General features: G+C 37.4%; 1 protein-coding gene across 11 annotated transcripts in view; it reads left to right on the forward strand.

The window, feature by feature from the left end:
* Positions 1-17,385, forward strand: part of UBE2E2 (ubiquitin conjugating enzyme E2 E2) — a 469,097-nt gene that overhangs the window by 439,674 nt on the left and 12,038 nt on the right. The window lies entirely within an intron of this gene.

Here is a 17,385-nt window from a genome sequence, read left to right on the forward strand (position 1 = left end):
TATACTACAAGAACTATCCTTAAAGGATTAAAGGAAATAGTGCCTTTTCCCACCAGCCAGACTAGAAAAATTCATAATTCATGGAACATGTGGATATACAGGAAGGAATTGCCTTAAATTGTGGAAAATAATTAGTCCTAGACAATGTAAGCACTGCTTCAGTCCACCTACTGGTCATAAAAGCAAAACCAGACAGGATCAAAGTGTCTCCAAGAACATAGCTCAAGAATATCTATAATAATACTGGCTTAGTCAGTTAAGCGTCCAACCCTTGATTTCACATCAGGTCATGATCTCAGGGTCATGAGATTGAGTCCTATGTCTGGCTTCATGGTGGGCATGGAATCCAAGAGTCAGTCTCTCAAAAAAAAAGAAAAAGAAAAGAAAAAAAAAAGAATACAAAAATAAAAAAATTAATAATTAATTTGAAAAGAGGAATATAAAAATCTGTAGCATCCCACAGCATAAAATCCACAATATCTGACATTTAAGGATTATCGCCATGCAAAGAAGCAGGAAAAGATGAACATGATAAGGAGTATAAATAATCACTTACTGGAAACTGATCCAGCACTGACATAGATGTTAGAATTAGACTAAATAATGGTTGATAATTTTCTGAATTTGATGAGAACTTTAAACACACATATCAAAGAAGCTTGATCAATCTCTAGCAGAAGAAGCATGAAGAAAACCACACCCAGGCACATTATATCAAATTGCTGAAGAATGATAAAGTGAAATTCTTAAAAGAAGTCCCCCCTAAGAAATGGTCGTTTTATTAAAAGAAGCAAAGATAGTAATGACATCGTCTATTGAGAAACTGTGCAAACCAGAACATGGTCATACTACATCTTTAAAGTAAAAAAGGAAAGACTATCAACCTAGAATTTTATACCCAATGAAATATTTTTCAAAAAACATTTCCAATAAAACATACCAAAGCTTATGCAGATTCTAAAGTAAAATTTGGCAGTGGAAAAGGCCTGTATAAGATAAAAGATTTTTAAAAAAAAGATAAAAGATAAAAACCAAGATAAAAAACAAAAACATAAAGAAAAAAGATCAACAGATTTGATTATGTAAAATTTCTTTAATTCCGTATGGCAAAAATACCATAAGCTGTTCACAGCAATCTTGCAACATATATAATGGACAGAGTTAACATGCCTAATAGAGGAAGAGCTATAGATCAACAGGTGAAAAACCAGCAACCCGGTAAAAGATTGGGAAAATGATCAAACAAACAGCAAAATACAACCAAGAAACATTGGAAAAGATCCTCAAACTCTAATAAATACCAACTAAAATAAGATTTCTCTTTTTTTCAATCACTGAATTGACAAAAATTAAAAGATTAAGAACATTCTACATAGGGAGGGTGCTGGGAAAGGCACATTTATACACTGATTTTAGGAATATAAATTGGGAGGCACCTGGGTTGCTTAGTGATTGAGCATCTGCCTTTGGCTCAGGTTGTGATCCGGGATCCTGGGATTGAGTCCTGCATCAGGCTCCTCACAGGGAGTCTATCTCTCCCTCTGCCCATGTCTGTGCCTCTCTTTCTCTGCGTATCTTGTGAATAAATAAATAAATAATAATTTAATTTTCTAAAAAAGAATATAAATTAGTACTACCTTGGTTTTTTTTTGTTTTGTTTTGTTTTTAATTTTTATTTATTTATGATAGTTACAGAAAGAGAGAGAGGCAGAGACACAGGCAGAGGGAGAAGCAGGCTCCATGCACCGGGAGCCCGATGTGGGATTCGATCCCGGGTCTCCAGGATCGCGCCCTGGGCCAAAGGCAGGCGCCAAACCGCTGCGCCACCCAGGGATCCAGTACTACCTTGTTTTGAGGATAATTTGGAGGCACCTGTCAAAATGTAAAATGCACATATTTCTGACCAGCGGTCTCACTTCTGGGAATCCATCCTGTAAAAATACAAGTGCTCATGAGTATATGTACAAGGAATATTCCACAACATTATTTATAATAGCAAAAAATTAGGGAAGTTCTTACTGTCCATCATTCGGGAATGGTTAAATAGATGTTCTGCAGCCCTGAAAAAGAAAAGAAGGCAAATCCACAATAGTATGTAGTTTGATCTATTAAAAAAATTAAGCCGACCATTCACACAGAAACACCCTCACACACACGTTTGACTATAAAATGCATAGAATTTAAAATTTTTATATAATTAAAAATTGTTTTAAATAAGTATTAGAAAATTAAAATGAGAAAGCCTAAAGTTAAATTTTAGCTGATGAAAGAGCAATCTTTTAAGTTAGCTTCTGAAGCATTATTAGTTTTTAATTAGTATTTTCAAATTTATCCAGGTCTTACCTTCATGTAAAGTAAATGCTTAAGAATTGATGAGTATGTCTTTTGATTTGATTAATAAGAACCAAATACCATATGTTAAATCAGGCAGAAACTTATGTTGTGGTAGAAAGATGCAAATAACTATTCTATTTAAACTTACAGTAAAGTTGTTGTTCCCAGACTGTACTTTGTGAATGTTCTCTGTACTTCTTTATAGTTTCAAAGCATCAGCCTATTTCCATCCACTCAAGTCCCTGATGATTCATTCCTAAAATGATGAAGTTTCCCCCCTGTGTCTTGAGGAATAATTTTTTATGCATTAGTTATGTGTGTATTTACTGCTTACTTGTACTATGTTAATTTACAGAGCCTTAGAAACTCATTAGGAAATAAAAACAATTCAGAATTAAAGGAGAATAAATTTCCACTTTTTTCAAGGAGTTTTAGTAAAGAAGTGTTGCTTCAGCTCCTCTTTGATGTCAGCAAAGTGATTTCTAGAGGTAGTACCCTCTTGAGAACAGGGGAGCATAGGAAAAGGCATCATCTTTCATCTACTAGGCATCAGGGGAAAATGTAACCTTCTTGTTTCTTCTGTGATCTTCCTAATAGAAATTAGGATGCATTTTGAGAAATTTTAATTTTTACTTTTAAAATGTGTATTGTATGTTTATTTTAGTGTATCGTTTCATTGACATACATTGCCTTTGTAGTAATGATCAACTGAAAGATAGGATGGAGAAATTTTTTTAACACCAAGAAGGAAATTTTCAAATGGCTGTGATGTTTTCTTCAATGTTCTCTAGTCTAATGTTCTTTAAATAGTTAGAGAGGCAGTAGGTGTAAGGAATTTAAGTAGTCAAATAAGTGATAACATTATCCCCCCTGCTGTCATCCCACCCCCCCACCCCCAGACAATCTATTTACAGTGTATATTTTCTATTTGACATGGCCCAGGAGATAAAAATTAGGTCTGGCTTCATGTCTTAATTATGAATCCACATGACCACAGGTTCTCACCAGCCACCATTTAATGACTTGGCTGCCCATGAAAACAAATGTTTTTTATGATGAGGAAAAAACTTACACCAAGATCTAAGCACATCTCAGTTACAGTATCAAAGCAAGGAGATTGCATGTGGAGCATTGCCTAAACCGAAGCAGATCCTTAGGCATCACGCAGACGGCCCCTGGTCACTGTCAGGGTCATCACTGGGCTTGAGGGGGAAGGAAAATATCCTATAGGTTGTCCCTTAGGAAGCCCTAAAATATTGCTCTTCAAGAATCACCATCCAGGGGCTCCTGGGTGGCTCAGTGGGTTAAGCATCTACCTTCGGCTCAGGTCATGATCCCAGAGCCCCGTGGTCAGGCTCTGCTCTCCAGGGAGTCTGCTTCTCCCTCTCCCTTTGCCTCTGTCCCTGCTGTGCTCTCTCACCAGCACTCTCATGAATAAATAAAATGTTTTAAAAAAAAATCACTATCCAACAAGTATGCATGCACTTAATGCCACTGAATTGTACCCTTGAAAATGTTTAAAATGGTAAATCGTATGTTATGTATATTTTACCACAATAAAACAAATTGAAAGAATCACCATCCACTTTGTAAAAGCAGCTGGGATACCAAACAACTAAACCTAAAGACTGAGTAAGTTTGACCCAGGATGGGAAAGACAGGAATGTTGAGCTTGAGCAAGCCCTCTCTGCCTGCTGATGCAGCTGAAATGAAATGAATGCAGCAGCATTAACACCCAGACAGCAGTGAGGGTAAGAAATAGCTAGTAACTTCTCTTTTTCTTCTGCCAGGGTTGGCAGTGATAATGATAATGAATACGGTGATAACAGCAACAGCTTGCTAATTTTGAGCCTACCGAGTTCTAGGCACTGTATTCAGTGCTTCTCATTAGTTTTCTCATTTAATCCTCTCAGCCACCTTATGAGGTGGACACTGATGTTATCTGCTTTTTGCAGGTGAGAAAATGGACTCAGTACTGTTAATTCAAGGGGTAGAAGCATGGAGTGGGGCATGGGGGTACAGTAACTCCACTCTTTCTCAGTCATCAGACTCCCTTACCAGGAGTCTCCCTAAATAGCCAAACACATTAGACTCAAGAGGTGAACACAAGACATTCCACTGCCCTTCCATCTGCCCCAAACAAAGGTGCCTTATCTCACTGAACCCCCCCCCCATTCAGAGGACCCTAGCAATCTGTACAAAAGAGATCATGAAGAGAAAGAGGAAAACTCTGTGAGCAAGATTCTAGAAGCTGGTTTAAGACAAATCACCCTCAAATATGGCATTGTTCTTAACTGATTTGTTCATCACCAAAGTCTATTGTAACACACAGGCACATTTTATAATGTACACATTATTCAAAATCTCCTCCAAGAACACAGTTTTAATTGTGGGCTCAGGATTGCCTGGCCTAGGGTAAGGTAGAAGAAACTACCTTTGTAGTTCTAAAGGACTTCAGAACCTTCATACAGACAGGAGTGATGTGTAAGTGCTCCCTGCATATATTCTGTGTAGCATCTGTTTTCTTCTGTGTTTAGTAGTACATCTGCCAATATTGACATCTGGTGATTATAAGGTTCCAATATCTTTTCCAAGGTACCTCTAGCTACAGGATATCTTGCTTGGCATTGTAACAGCATTCTGCAAGTCTCTCTTATTTTTTTTTTTTAAGATTTTATTTATTTATTCATGAGAGAGAGAGAGAGAGGCAGAGACACAGGCAGAGGGAGAAGCAGGCTCCATGCAGGGAGCCCGATGTGGGACTCGATCCCAAGACTCCAGGATCACACCCTGGACTGAAGGCAGGCGCCAAAGTGCTGAGCCACACAGGGATCCCGCAAGTCTCTCTTAAATGAATGTCCAGGGGTTAACAGTCTTCAAATTGTTATTCATCTACCCCAGTGTTTTCACAGTATTCTATTTACATACTTGCTTTCACACAAATTATTCTCACAAATTTCTGAAAGTAATTTTCCTATTCACTCTAAAGTAGTCATTTAAAATTGGCCTATTAATAAATAGGCATTGCAATTATTATTAATTACTATAATTTTAGAGAATCCTCAGGCACTCAATTCAACACATTTATTTTTAGCGCCAAAACTTGGAAGGAACTATACTAGACACTACAGGAGAGGGCTATGATCACTACTACTATGGGAAATATTCTTCTAGCTATTACATTCTAGTAGAGGGTGAGTTCGGAATAAGAGAAGTACATAAATAGCATATTGTCTCATTGGAGAGGGTGTGGTTAGCAAGGAGGAGGGCAGCTGAGAGAGGATTATAGGATCATAGGAGTATGGAACAAAAAAAAAATATGTAGATGAGAACGTAAGAAGGATAGCTGACCAGAGAGGACTTGCATGTCAGAAAAGGAGGATGGAGATATGAAACATGAATTCCTACAATTGGCCCATAGGTCAGGAAAAGCAGCCTCTGGAGGTGTGCTATTCACTGAACTGTGTCCTTTCAAAATTCATGTTAAAGCCCTAACCGCAATGTGACTGTGTTAGGAGATAAGGACAATAAGGCCATTAAGGTTAAGTGAGGTCATAGGGGTGGAGCCTTTACTAGTAGGATTGTGTCCTTACAAAAGGAGACACAAGAAGCCGTCTCTCTTCTCCCTGCCTTGTCTGCAAGGCAAGGAGAAGAGTCCTCACTAGAAACGCAGTTGGCTTATGCCTTGGTCTTGGACTTCTTAGCTTCCAGACCTGTGAGAAATAAGTTTCTGTTGTTCAAGCCACCCAATCTATAGCATTTTGTTATGATGGCCTGAGCACACTAATAGAGTGTATATGAAGTTTCAGTCAAAATGTTGGTAAAAAAAATATTCTGCATTGTGTATCACTTCCTAGGAGACTATGGATGTTGACTAGACCTGAATTTCCTCCATTTATTTAAGACATGACACTACCCTCTGGTGTTGAAGGAGGACCTGTTGTTTGTTTTGTCCCAAATTTTAGACATAAGGGCAGGAATTGTTCTTGCTCCTCATCTTACTTACTCCTAGCAAGATATCCTGCATTATAAAAGGCTTATGGCAAATACCTGCTTGACTGAATTAAGAGGTCACTACTATTGAGGCACAAGGTAAAGAGGAGCTAATCAAGGAAGTCACCGGAGATAGGTTTTGGGTTTAAGCATTTCTACAGTCCCAAGAACGAAGCAAAATTAAGAGTTAAGAGTTAACACAGAGAAGATGTGCGTTCATGTGTGCATTCCCACTCTGAAGCTCAGCGTCTGCACAGTCAGGAATCCTGGTTCTCTTCTCTATGAATAATCTGGATAACTGTTTCTTATTTTGTGACAACTTTTTATAAATTGTACTTTTGAACTTTTAAGAATATCAGGTTTTGTGGCATCTCTACTAGCTAACTTTATCTCTCTATCAGTTTTCACCACATGAATGAAGCATAGTCTGAAATGCTCTTGAGTTACCATTCAAGGCTTTGAACATGTGGCCATGGCCATAAATCATCCATAAAAACATTGACCTCCAGGATGACTAAAATTCTAGAAGCTTATTTTCCTCCATTTCCTCCTATTTTCAGCTAGACGCCTTAACTACTAACAGATTTGCATGCTGCCATAAGAGCTAGTTATTTTATAACAAAATGAATTTTCCAAAATATGTTGATAGTATTTACCATTTAAAATTATTAATGTTTAAAAAGTCCTCTATTTTCTGAATTTATAATAAATATTTTCTTACTGATTCATAATCATCTTGATTATATACACCCTAAGGTCTTCATATCAAAGTTGAAGATGATTTCAGAGGGGAAGAATGTTCCCTTCTGTATAAATCATAAAATTAGTCTATGGTCTATAAGTAAGGTAACAAAATTAATAAGTTACTTGACAGGCTTCCATTGTTAACATAGCCCAAAATACTCTGCATTTCCTTTTTTATGGAGTGATAGAAGCCTTTGGTCACAATTTAGTGAAACAAAATGCTAGAATAAGAATCAATGATATTATAAAGTTATAACCGTTTGAAGCAAAAAAGAGGATAACTGTGAAGAAGCATGACTTGTGCGCATGGAGTGAAGCAGTTTCCCATCACAATGTCTAAGTTTTTCTAATGTCTTGTCAAAGTACTTCAGTATGCTTGTAGCTGTAACTATGGTGCCTTTGTTTTGGTCAATGATTTTTAACCTTCCGTTTACATGAATAAACTGCCCCAGCTCTTAAAATGAATTGTACATAACCATCCAAAATTGGACATCTGTTTCTGAAGGAAATGGTTTAGTTTTCTAAAAGCCTCTGTTCCATTCTTATTTTTTTTCCAGTCATTAGCAATAGTTATTTGGATTTTTTTAGACATGAGAAGGCTTTCTCAAAAGTGGTACCTAACAAAATCTTAGAAGTAAACATGAAAAGAAAGCAGATTAGAATTGTTGATATTGTATAAGTGTTAAAAACCAGCTGATCCTAGATTTAAGATGAAAAATGTGTTAAAATTCAGCTGAGTAAATTTAAAGCTCAAAATGGCTTTATTCCATGATTCATGGGCTGAGCAACATCCTATCTAGCAAATAGAAAGGAACTGCAAGGAGCCAAACAAAATGGAAAGCTCTCATAGGCAGAAGCAGGCAGGGATAAGGAAAAAGCAGATTACCCCATCTTTCTTTGGGGGAAGAAAGAGGTCTATCAGATGGATTACCACACTAGTACCGAACAGGAAATTCCAGACTAACCCGTTAAGATTCCTAGGAAGAACTGAAATGGAAGTTAGGTTAGGTATTAAGTCTTGGTTTACTGACATGGGACTTAGCACAAGAGACTCCATTTTGGGCCTGCTGTTTCTTTTTTAACACCAGAATTATGTATATTCATTAAATTTATATAAATTTAAGGATTCATCCTCAAAATGTATGATACAAACTTACGGTTTAAAATTTTATCCTTTATGCCACTCAAGTGCTAAACTGTGCATATCTCAGGAATCCAGCATTTCTTCTTCAATACCATCAAAACATATTTTTTTTTTTAAGATTTTAAGTAATTTCTATACCCACCATGAGGCAAACTCATAATCCTGAGGTCAGGAGTCACAAACTCTGCTGGCTGAGCCAGCCAAGTGCCCCCAAAATTTATATTTTAAATTAACTCATTAAAATCCTACACAGTTTTAGGGATCCCTGGGTGGCTCAGCGGTTTAGCGCCTGCCTTTGGCCCAAGGCGTGATCTTGGAGTCCTGGGATCAAGTCCCACATCAGGATCCCTGCATGGAGCCTGCTTCTCCCTCTGCCTGCGTCTCTGCCTCTCTCTCTCTGTCTCATGAATAAAAAATTTTAAAAAATAAAATAAATAAAATAAAATCCTACACAGTTTTATTTTTTTTTCCAAAGGTCACTGAAAATTTATTTTAATAAATTTGAATATAAATGGTTTATTTAATGGTCATTTAAATTGGCCTGATGTATCTGGAAGGCGATTGATGATTAATGTCTCCAAATGAGATTAAAACCCTTCAAATAATACTCTTAGCAATTAGAAAAAAGAATCAACTCTTTAAACCATTCATTTTAGGGACGACTGGGTGGCTCAGCGGTTGAGCATCCGCCTTCGTCTCAGGGTACCTACACAGTTTTAAAACAAATACTAACATTTTATAATTCTGAACTATTTCAGAATTATAACCAGTTCTGTGACATTATTCCTTTCTTTACCTATCAGTAATGTATTTTATACGATTGATGAGATTCAACTTTCTAGTCATTTAATCAATTTTCTAAAGATAAGGAGCCTAGCAGACCTAATCCATAACTTTTTTCAAAGGTAAATTCTCAGTTCTTTATTAAGCAAGTTAGTCTGTCATTGTATTTCTCTACCCTCTTGTCCAGGAATAAGGCTTAAGTAGTCTTCTTTGGAATTTATAGGGATGTGACAAATTCCATTAGAAAGTCAATCTAGTTTTTTGTGTCTCTTGACATCCACACACTAGGTCAGGCTGTATCTGAGAGGAGCATGTGAAAATGGCTGTCTTACTGCATTTCTCATTGTTATACTCTGGGTTGATATCCCTTGAAAGTTATATTATAGATCATTTTATCAAAGGCCTACCAACAATCGCAGCTGTGCAAGGGTTGGTTCCGCCTAATGAGATATGTCCTCCAAAGCCACTAACGGCTTGATGCTCTAACAAAACCTGGTTACCTAAATACTTCACCATGACTTCAGGCTAGTCTCAGACTTACCATGTCTGATCTACACATTCATTCTCAGACCTCAAAAGCACATTGCTTAATATCTTCTATTCTGTAAGTATAGGGTGAAAGCCCAAATAAATTCAAGTATACAAAAACAGTGTTTCACTTTATTATTGCTTCTCCTCTGCCCCTGATTTGTATGCACTGCAGCAAACACCTATATAGACTTATCTATAAGTATACACAAGTATGTTTTCAGTTTGATTCCTGGATCTCAGACTCATTTAAAAATAGTATAGGGGTGGCTCAGTCAGTTGAGTGTCTGACTCTTGGTTTCAGTTCAGGTCATGGTCTCAGGGTTGTGGGATTGAGCCCTATGTCGGGCTCCATGCTTGGCACATCTGCTTGAGTTTCTCTCCCTTTGCCACTCCCCCTGCTTGTGCATGGGTTCTCTCTCTCTCTCTCTCTCTAAGATAAATACATTTTTTAAAAATAAAAATAATATGTTTGTACCATCCCGAAATCAGTGCCCTGGAAAAGGAGGTTCAAGGTACAATCTCATCAGCAAATTTTCTTAAAGCGGACCCACTTTGTGGCTATTTATGGTCTTTCGTCCTTACTCTAAGGTATATTGTATATTATAGGTGAATGGGAGGGATGATATGTATCAATTTTTTTAATATGATATAGTTTTTTAGGATCCATCAGTTGAATAATGCCTGTTCACGATGAGCCTGTTGATTTGCCTGTTTGCACAATTGTGTTCACTAAAATCTGCTCATCTAAATGTTATTATTGACTAGTTCAAAGTCTAAAACCAAATTTTTACAACACCTTTATTCCCATGATAAATTACCATTTCCTAAGAAATTCTAAGGAGATCAGTCAAATAATCAGAAAACTGAAGTCTCAATACAAATGTAATGAATGATTTACTATCATTCATTTAGGTAGGGCTAAACATACTACAACTCATGGGCTTTAGTTATGATGGATTAAAAAATGACCAGCTAATGAAATTAAACACTTAAAGTCTTATGTTGTCCCTGGTGAAACAATGGCTCATTTTTATTTTGGTTTATAACTTGATTATAAATTTGAAGATTGGCTTGTTAGTACAGCCAGGCATCTTTTATGGAATCCAAGTGCGTTTCATTAAGCATTTAACATCAGTCCCAGGCACCGGCAATCCTAAAGAGCCATTGAGCATGGAAGACATTAAACATTCATTTTTCTGCCCTGCAATCAGCCTTAACCATGATCTGTCACCCCCACACTAGATTACCTGAGAGTCTTTCTGTGTCAGATATTATGTAGTAGAGACTTGAACTTAGTACAAATGAGAATTAGGCTTGGGCAGCCCAGGTGCCTCAGCGGTTTAGCGCCGCCTTCAGCCCAGGGCGTGATCCTGGAGCCACAGGATCCAGTCCCGCATCGGGTTCCCTGCATGGAGCCTGCTTCTCCCTCTGCCTGTGTCTCTGCCTGTGTGTGTGTGTGTGTGTGTGTCTCATGAATAAATAAATAAAATATTTTAAAAAACTAAACTTAAATTACTAAGCGAATTTCCATTTCCGATTTTAAACAAAACTTAAATGCCTGCCTTCAGAAATAAGATAGAGTGATGTTTAATACCAGGACCCTGGTCTGTCCTGCCATGAGCAGTTTACACATCCTTCCTTCCTTAATTTTGAAGATTTTCAAATTTGGCTTAAATATTTCATATGAGTTGACACCACAGTAGTTTGATGGCACATACATTAGAACTAACCTCTAATCAAGTCAAATGCTGATGCTTAATTCTTTTATCTTTACAGGAATAGTTCTCTAATATTACTTTGATTTATTACTAATTCTTATGATTATCCTGGACTGAGTAATTTAAATATGGAAAGGCCCTATAAGTACTGCTGGACCTAATTTGCAAGTGAAAATACAGTCATTGTTCACACAAATAGTGGGTATATTCTCATTTAGAGGCTAAGAAGCTGTTCAGTATCTCCTTGTATCTGTTTATTAATATGAAGCTGGCAGTCTCTCCTGGTTTGCTGAGCAGGTCATATTATTTTCTGTAATGATTTTGTTTTTGAAGTTTTCTTTTAATGCTTTATCTGGAAGAATAAAAATTTTTTTGAAGAATTCAATAAATTTCAAATTGACATTTTGGGGATATAAACAAGAATCCTCACTAAAAGTATTCTGTAAGTGAAATGTGGCAAGTAGATAAAATTAAAAGGAACATCCAGTCTGTTCATTTTTTTTTCATTACAAATGGTCTTTGAGGTATATATTTTCCATAGGGCTGTATTTGTGGGGGTTTTGGTTTTTAGGCTTGTTTTTTTGTTTTGGTTTGGTTTGGTTTGGTTTTTCTGGATTTTTTAGACCTAAGCATGTGTCAGTGCCAAAAATTTGTTCTCATGACCTCTGACAAAATGGAGCAAAACTAACAGGTCTAGAGGGTTGACTTAACCTTGCAGGAAAAAAAAAAAAAGTATATTTTTAAAGTCATCATTCCTAAGAATAATCACTATGTGTGTGTCTGAAGAATGGCTGTTTAAACAAGGGAAACCTTACAGATACAAATGGTACCTAATTTGCAAGTGAAAATATAATTGTTTATGCAGATGTGAGTTTATTCTCATTTATGGGCAGTAGGTCTATTCATTGCCTTCCCCCCACTACTACCACCAAAAAATACAGCTCTAGACATATAATCACTATGCAAATCTAGTCAGCCTGTTTATACTGGAAACAAATGTAGCCAATTATAGAAAAATAGGTGGAGCTGTTTTAAGCATTCATTAAATCTCTCAGGGCAAGGGGGTAAATTAAACTTTATAAGGCTGCTATAAAAATAACTATTTTAGAATTTAAATATGGCTGTACAATTTAGTAGTTGTTACCAGATTCAATTTTAACACCAAAATTATTTTCAAAAAATACTCCAAATAAAGCCTTGCATCTGGGGACATATGACTGCTCACCACACAGCATTTAAGAATCAGGGACTCAGCATGTCCCATTTCATGCTGAATCAAGAGTGGCCTTTGAATTTCTGAAAAGAATCCCATGGTTTGACCAGTCTTGAATAAATATAGTAGTGGGATGGGTTAAGTAGGTGAACTCCTGTCAGCATCATCCACAGGGTAAAAAGCATTGTCCCTCCCACCCATTAAATGGTCTGCATGATCACAGCCAAGAAGCTAGCTTTTTACAACCTGTTTTCTCTTTTAATGATGTATCTTGGAGATAGAATTAAAGTAGTAGAATATGAATGTTGAAATGTCATTTGAAAAGTTAAAGCATCAGTGCAGGTCAGATTTCCATGCAGAATGACTTGTACAGCTAGCTACATAAAAAGTAATAATCAGGAACGCCTGGGTGGCTCAGTGGTTGAGCGTCTGCCTTTAGCTCGGCGTGATCCCAGGATCTGGGATTGTGGTCAGCGCCCCCCCCACCTGCCCCCATCGGTCTCCCTACATAGTGCCTTCTTCTCCCTCTGCCTATGTCTCTGCTTCTCTCTCTGCCTCTCTCTGTCTCTCATGAATAAATAAAACCTTTAAAAAAAAAAAAAGTAAAACCAGGCTTATGAGAAGGGGATGGAAAAGATACAGTTGTGTGTCAGACACTGTGCTGGGTGCCTTAGTGGCAGAGTGGATGGTGGCTTTCAGTTAAGTGATCTGAAGAACCCCAGATTCCTTTAGTCAAAAAACAAAACTAAATTATGCACACACTCTTTTGTTCCAGTTATATTTTGTTAAGTTCATCTCTTTGTGCTAAATGTGGTCTCTATAGTTCTCTTTGAAAATGTGCATACCCATGGAAAAGATGGCACATTAGCTGGCAGTCACATTAGGATTACATATATGAAAATTTCCTCTGGGAGAGAAAGTTCTGTGCCTTTCAGGAGGGGAAAATAGGCCAGGAAATCAGCCAACCAGGTACAAGCTGGATTTCCCCTACTTTACAGAGTTGCTCTGCAGTCAGAGAGGCTCAACTTTGAATTACTACACTGTGGTGAAGAGTGGGAAATTTGGAAAGTTTTGGTGTATGTCCTTGTCCCAAAGTAGGCCAGTAGGCCTGGCTTCTCCTTTCCTTTTCTTTTCTTTTCTTTTCTTTTCTTTTCTTTTCTTTTCTTTTCTTTTCTTTTCTTTTTTCTTAAGTAAGAGAGCCTTGCAGCTGGACTGAGAAGTGTTAAGGTAAAGAAAGGTCAACAGGTTAGAGAGGCCAGTGCAACAGGGCTTGTTAGGAGTAATCAAAGACCTACTTAGGGAAGCAGCAGGAAGCGGAGAGTTGGGATTTCCACCCTAGGGAAGTTATAGGGGCCATCTGGAGAGAGAGAAGTTGACTTAAGTCTGAAAAGGTTTAAAATCCAGTTTAAAATGCTGATTAGAAAAATCCCACAATGGGCAGTTTGATCTTTTTTTTCCCTTTCTCATATATGGGACAAGGTGATTGTGTCCAGTAGTTCAGCATTATTGGAGCACCTGGCAGGCTCAGTAGAGCATGCAACTCTTGATCTCAGAGGTTGTAAGTTTGAGTGCCACATTGGATATAGAGATTACTTTAAAATAAATCCTTTAATAGTTCACCATTATTTTTAAGGAGTTAATGTGTAGACAGATAACTTTGCTTTTGTCTTACCTTTTTTCATTCCTCCTTTCTGTATTTTAAGACACAGCTCCCACCCTCCACCATGAGACCAGTGGTTTATATTTTCTTCTTCTGCACAGATTGATCTCCCTAGGGAAAATTAGGACAATATAGACTGACCAAATTATTGTCAGGAGTCATTGCTCTAAGCTCTAAGAATGTAAACCACTTTGCATTGATGCATTGTTTTAATATATAGGCCAGCACTTTACACTTAGCACAAAGTTCTTTGTCATAAATTATTCTTTTGGGGCAATGATTACATGCTAATATATATTAGTGTTCTCTTACATTAATATGTTTACTTCTTTTGAAAACACGTTTCTTCCAGAAACAGTAAAAACTAAATAGGAAGGAAAACATTAGAACAACCCCTATTGAAGATAAAAGTATGATTAAGATATTGAAAAAACAATTTAATGTGTAAAAACAACCTGGGACATCAGACAGGTTATTGGCAAAAGTGCATCTTTATACATAGTTAGCCTTGCCACTGGGGTTCTCATGGGAGGGTAGGTGTGGTGAGGGAGCAAAGTTGGACAGGAATAGAAAGTTTTGAAAGAGGGACCTTGCATGACTAGGTTTGTGCCTTTAAAAACTAAAGTTTAACGTCTGAGAGTGGAGAGACTGAAGACAGAGATACTCAGGTAAGAGATGACAGACCATGAAGAGGAAGAGAAGGGGAAGGGGAAGGGACAAGAGATATTTGGGAATCAGAAAACCCAGGACTTGGTTTCCTAGCCACTATGATAGTGTCACTAGGTATAAAAATGTCATATAGGCTTAAGCATGAGGAATAAGATGCCAGGAACTTGATGCCATCTACAAACTAAATTTCATCCTGATCAGTGCGTCTTATTACCCATTAATTCATTTATTAAATATTTATTGACTGATCATCCACAGTCTCCAGACACTGCTGGTTTTGTTATACAGGACTGAGAAAGAAATACTGCCGATCCTCACCAAGAGAGGGGAGTTGGCAAGCACAGTGATAGCTGTAATGGTTGGGTTCTACCTTTAGCAGAGATTTCAACAACATCCCTTTTGGAGGAGAGGATAAGAGCAGCCTCAGCCCAAATCAAAGACTACACCCTCAGAGTCATTCCTCAGCAGGACAGCATCCATTGGCTGCCTCAACTACAGATTTCTGGCACTCGAAATCAAGCAGAATGATCTGGTAAACTGAAACCCCTGAGATTCTTGTCCGGCTCTGCTCTGAGCTGGGTTATTTATATCCCTGGTCTCAAGTCCAGATTCCCAGATGCAGTGGAGACTGGACATGTGTGATAGTATCTAGGGCATGATTGCTGTACTCATACTCACTCTGAAAGCCATCTCCTGTCCCACTCTTAGCTACTGAATAGTGTAAACAGAAAAGATTATTTGAGGGGAAAAATTGATCAATTAGAATACTTGTCTGTGGTAAGTACTACATTTGAAGACTATGGAATAAAAGTATATCTTTATTTTGAAGAAAAAATGCATTGCAAACCAGTTTCATTAGATTATTGTTGTCATTTTTACTTCCACCAAGGTTGGAAGGAAAAGATAGGATCAGGATAATCTTCAGTTTCTCATGGCCACAGACCATAAAAAAATACTCTAAAATAATTTGTTTTCCGGGATGCCTGGGTCGCTCAGTGGTTGAGCATCTGCCTTTGGCTTACATCATCATTCTGGGGTCCTGGGATTGAGTCCCACATCAGGCTCCACACAGGGAACCTGTTTCTCCCTCTGCCTATGTCTCTGCCTCTCTCTGTGGGTCTCTCATGAGTAAATAGATAAAATCTATAAATAAAAATAAATTAAAAATAAAATAATTTGTTTTCCATGCTTGGCAGGAAAGAATATATTTTTTTAAGAACTGGATACCTGGGGGAGGGTACCTGGGGGGCTCAGTTGGTTGAGCATCTGACTCTTGGTTTCAGCTCATGTCATGATTTCTCAGGGTCCTGGGATCAAGCCCTGTGTCAGGCTCCCCAATTGGCAGAGAGTCCATTTGTCTCCTTTTCCCTCTGCCCTTCCTCCCTGCTCGCACATGTTCATTCTCTCTCAAATAAATCTTAAAAAAAAAAAAAAAAAAAAAAAAAAACAACTAGATACCTGGTACATATAGGCCAGTAAGCTATTCTCTCATTAAAATCTACCATCCTCAGTTAATAACAAGTATTCATGATGATGTGGAGAATTGGAACCCTTACATATTGCTAGAAGGGATGTACAATGATGCAGTCTCTTTAGATAGCACTTCGGCAATTCCTTTAATTGTTACACGTAGGGCTACCATCTAACCAAGCTGTTCCATACCTAGGTGTGTAACAAGAGGAATGAAAACAGTGATACAGTGTTTGTTTTCAACCAAAACTTGTACACAATGTTCAAAATAGCATTGTTTATAATAGCCAATAGTGCAAATAGCCCACATGTCCATCAACTAATAAATGGATAAATAAAATTGTATATTCATACAATAGAATATTATTTGGCAACAAAAATGAATACGTGATACAGCATGGATGTATCTTGATATGTCTTATGAAAGAAGCCAATCACAAAAGACCCCATGTGTATGATACCGTTTATATGAGATGTCCAGAAGAGACAAATATATAGAGACAGAAAGTAGATAACTGGATATCAAGGGCTAGAAGATTTGGGGAGATGAAGAGTCACCACCACTGGGTACATGGTTTCTTTTTGGGGTGATGAAAAAGAGTTCTAAAATGTATTGTAATAATTGCATAACTGTGAATGTACTAAGAACCAGAGAGTGTACACTTTAATTGGGTAAATTATGTGAATTCTATCTCAGTGAAGCTGCTTTTTTAAAAACCCCAGCTTCAATATCTTGGCATCTTTGACTCTTTCCTGCTTGCTGCAGCAACAGCTCTTTACAGTGGTATTTTGGGGAAAGCGAATCTCTGGTGTCTTAAGTCCTCTACTGTAAGGATATCTTCTTAGAGTTCATTAGGAATTATTACTTAACTAAGCCTGGAATTGTAACCTAGTGGCTTCTCAGTAGGAATGCACCATCTGTGCTGTTTTTTAAAGGAGTCTATTCTAACAGAATGCTTTATATTTCAAAATACACATTGATTTAATGTGCATAGCACTGCAGTGTAGACTTAAAGGATGAGCTTTTAAATTTTTAAAGATACTTTATCAACAGTATACTTTAGATTATAGCCAGTGTATATTTTGTATTGTTTATTGAGCAGTTTCAATTCATTGGACATTAGTA

The sequence above is a fragment of the Canis aureus genome, chromosome 22 (assembly GCF_053574225.1).
Source record: "Canis aureus isolate CA01 chromosome 22, VMU_Caureus_v.1.0, whole genome shotgun sequence".
In the NCBI taxonomy this organism is placed as follows: domain Eukaryota; kingdom Metazoa; phylum Chordata; class Mammalia; order Carnivora; family Canidae; genus Canis; species Canis aureus.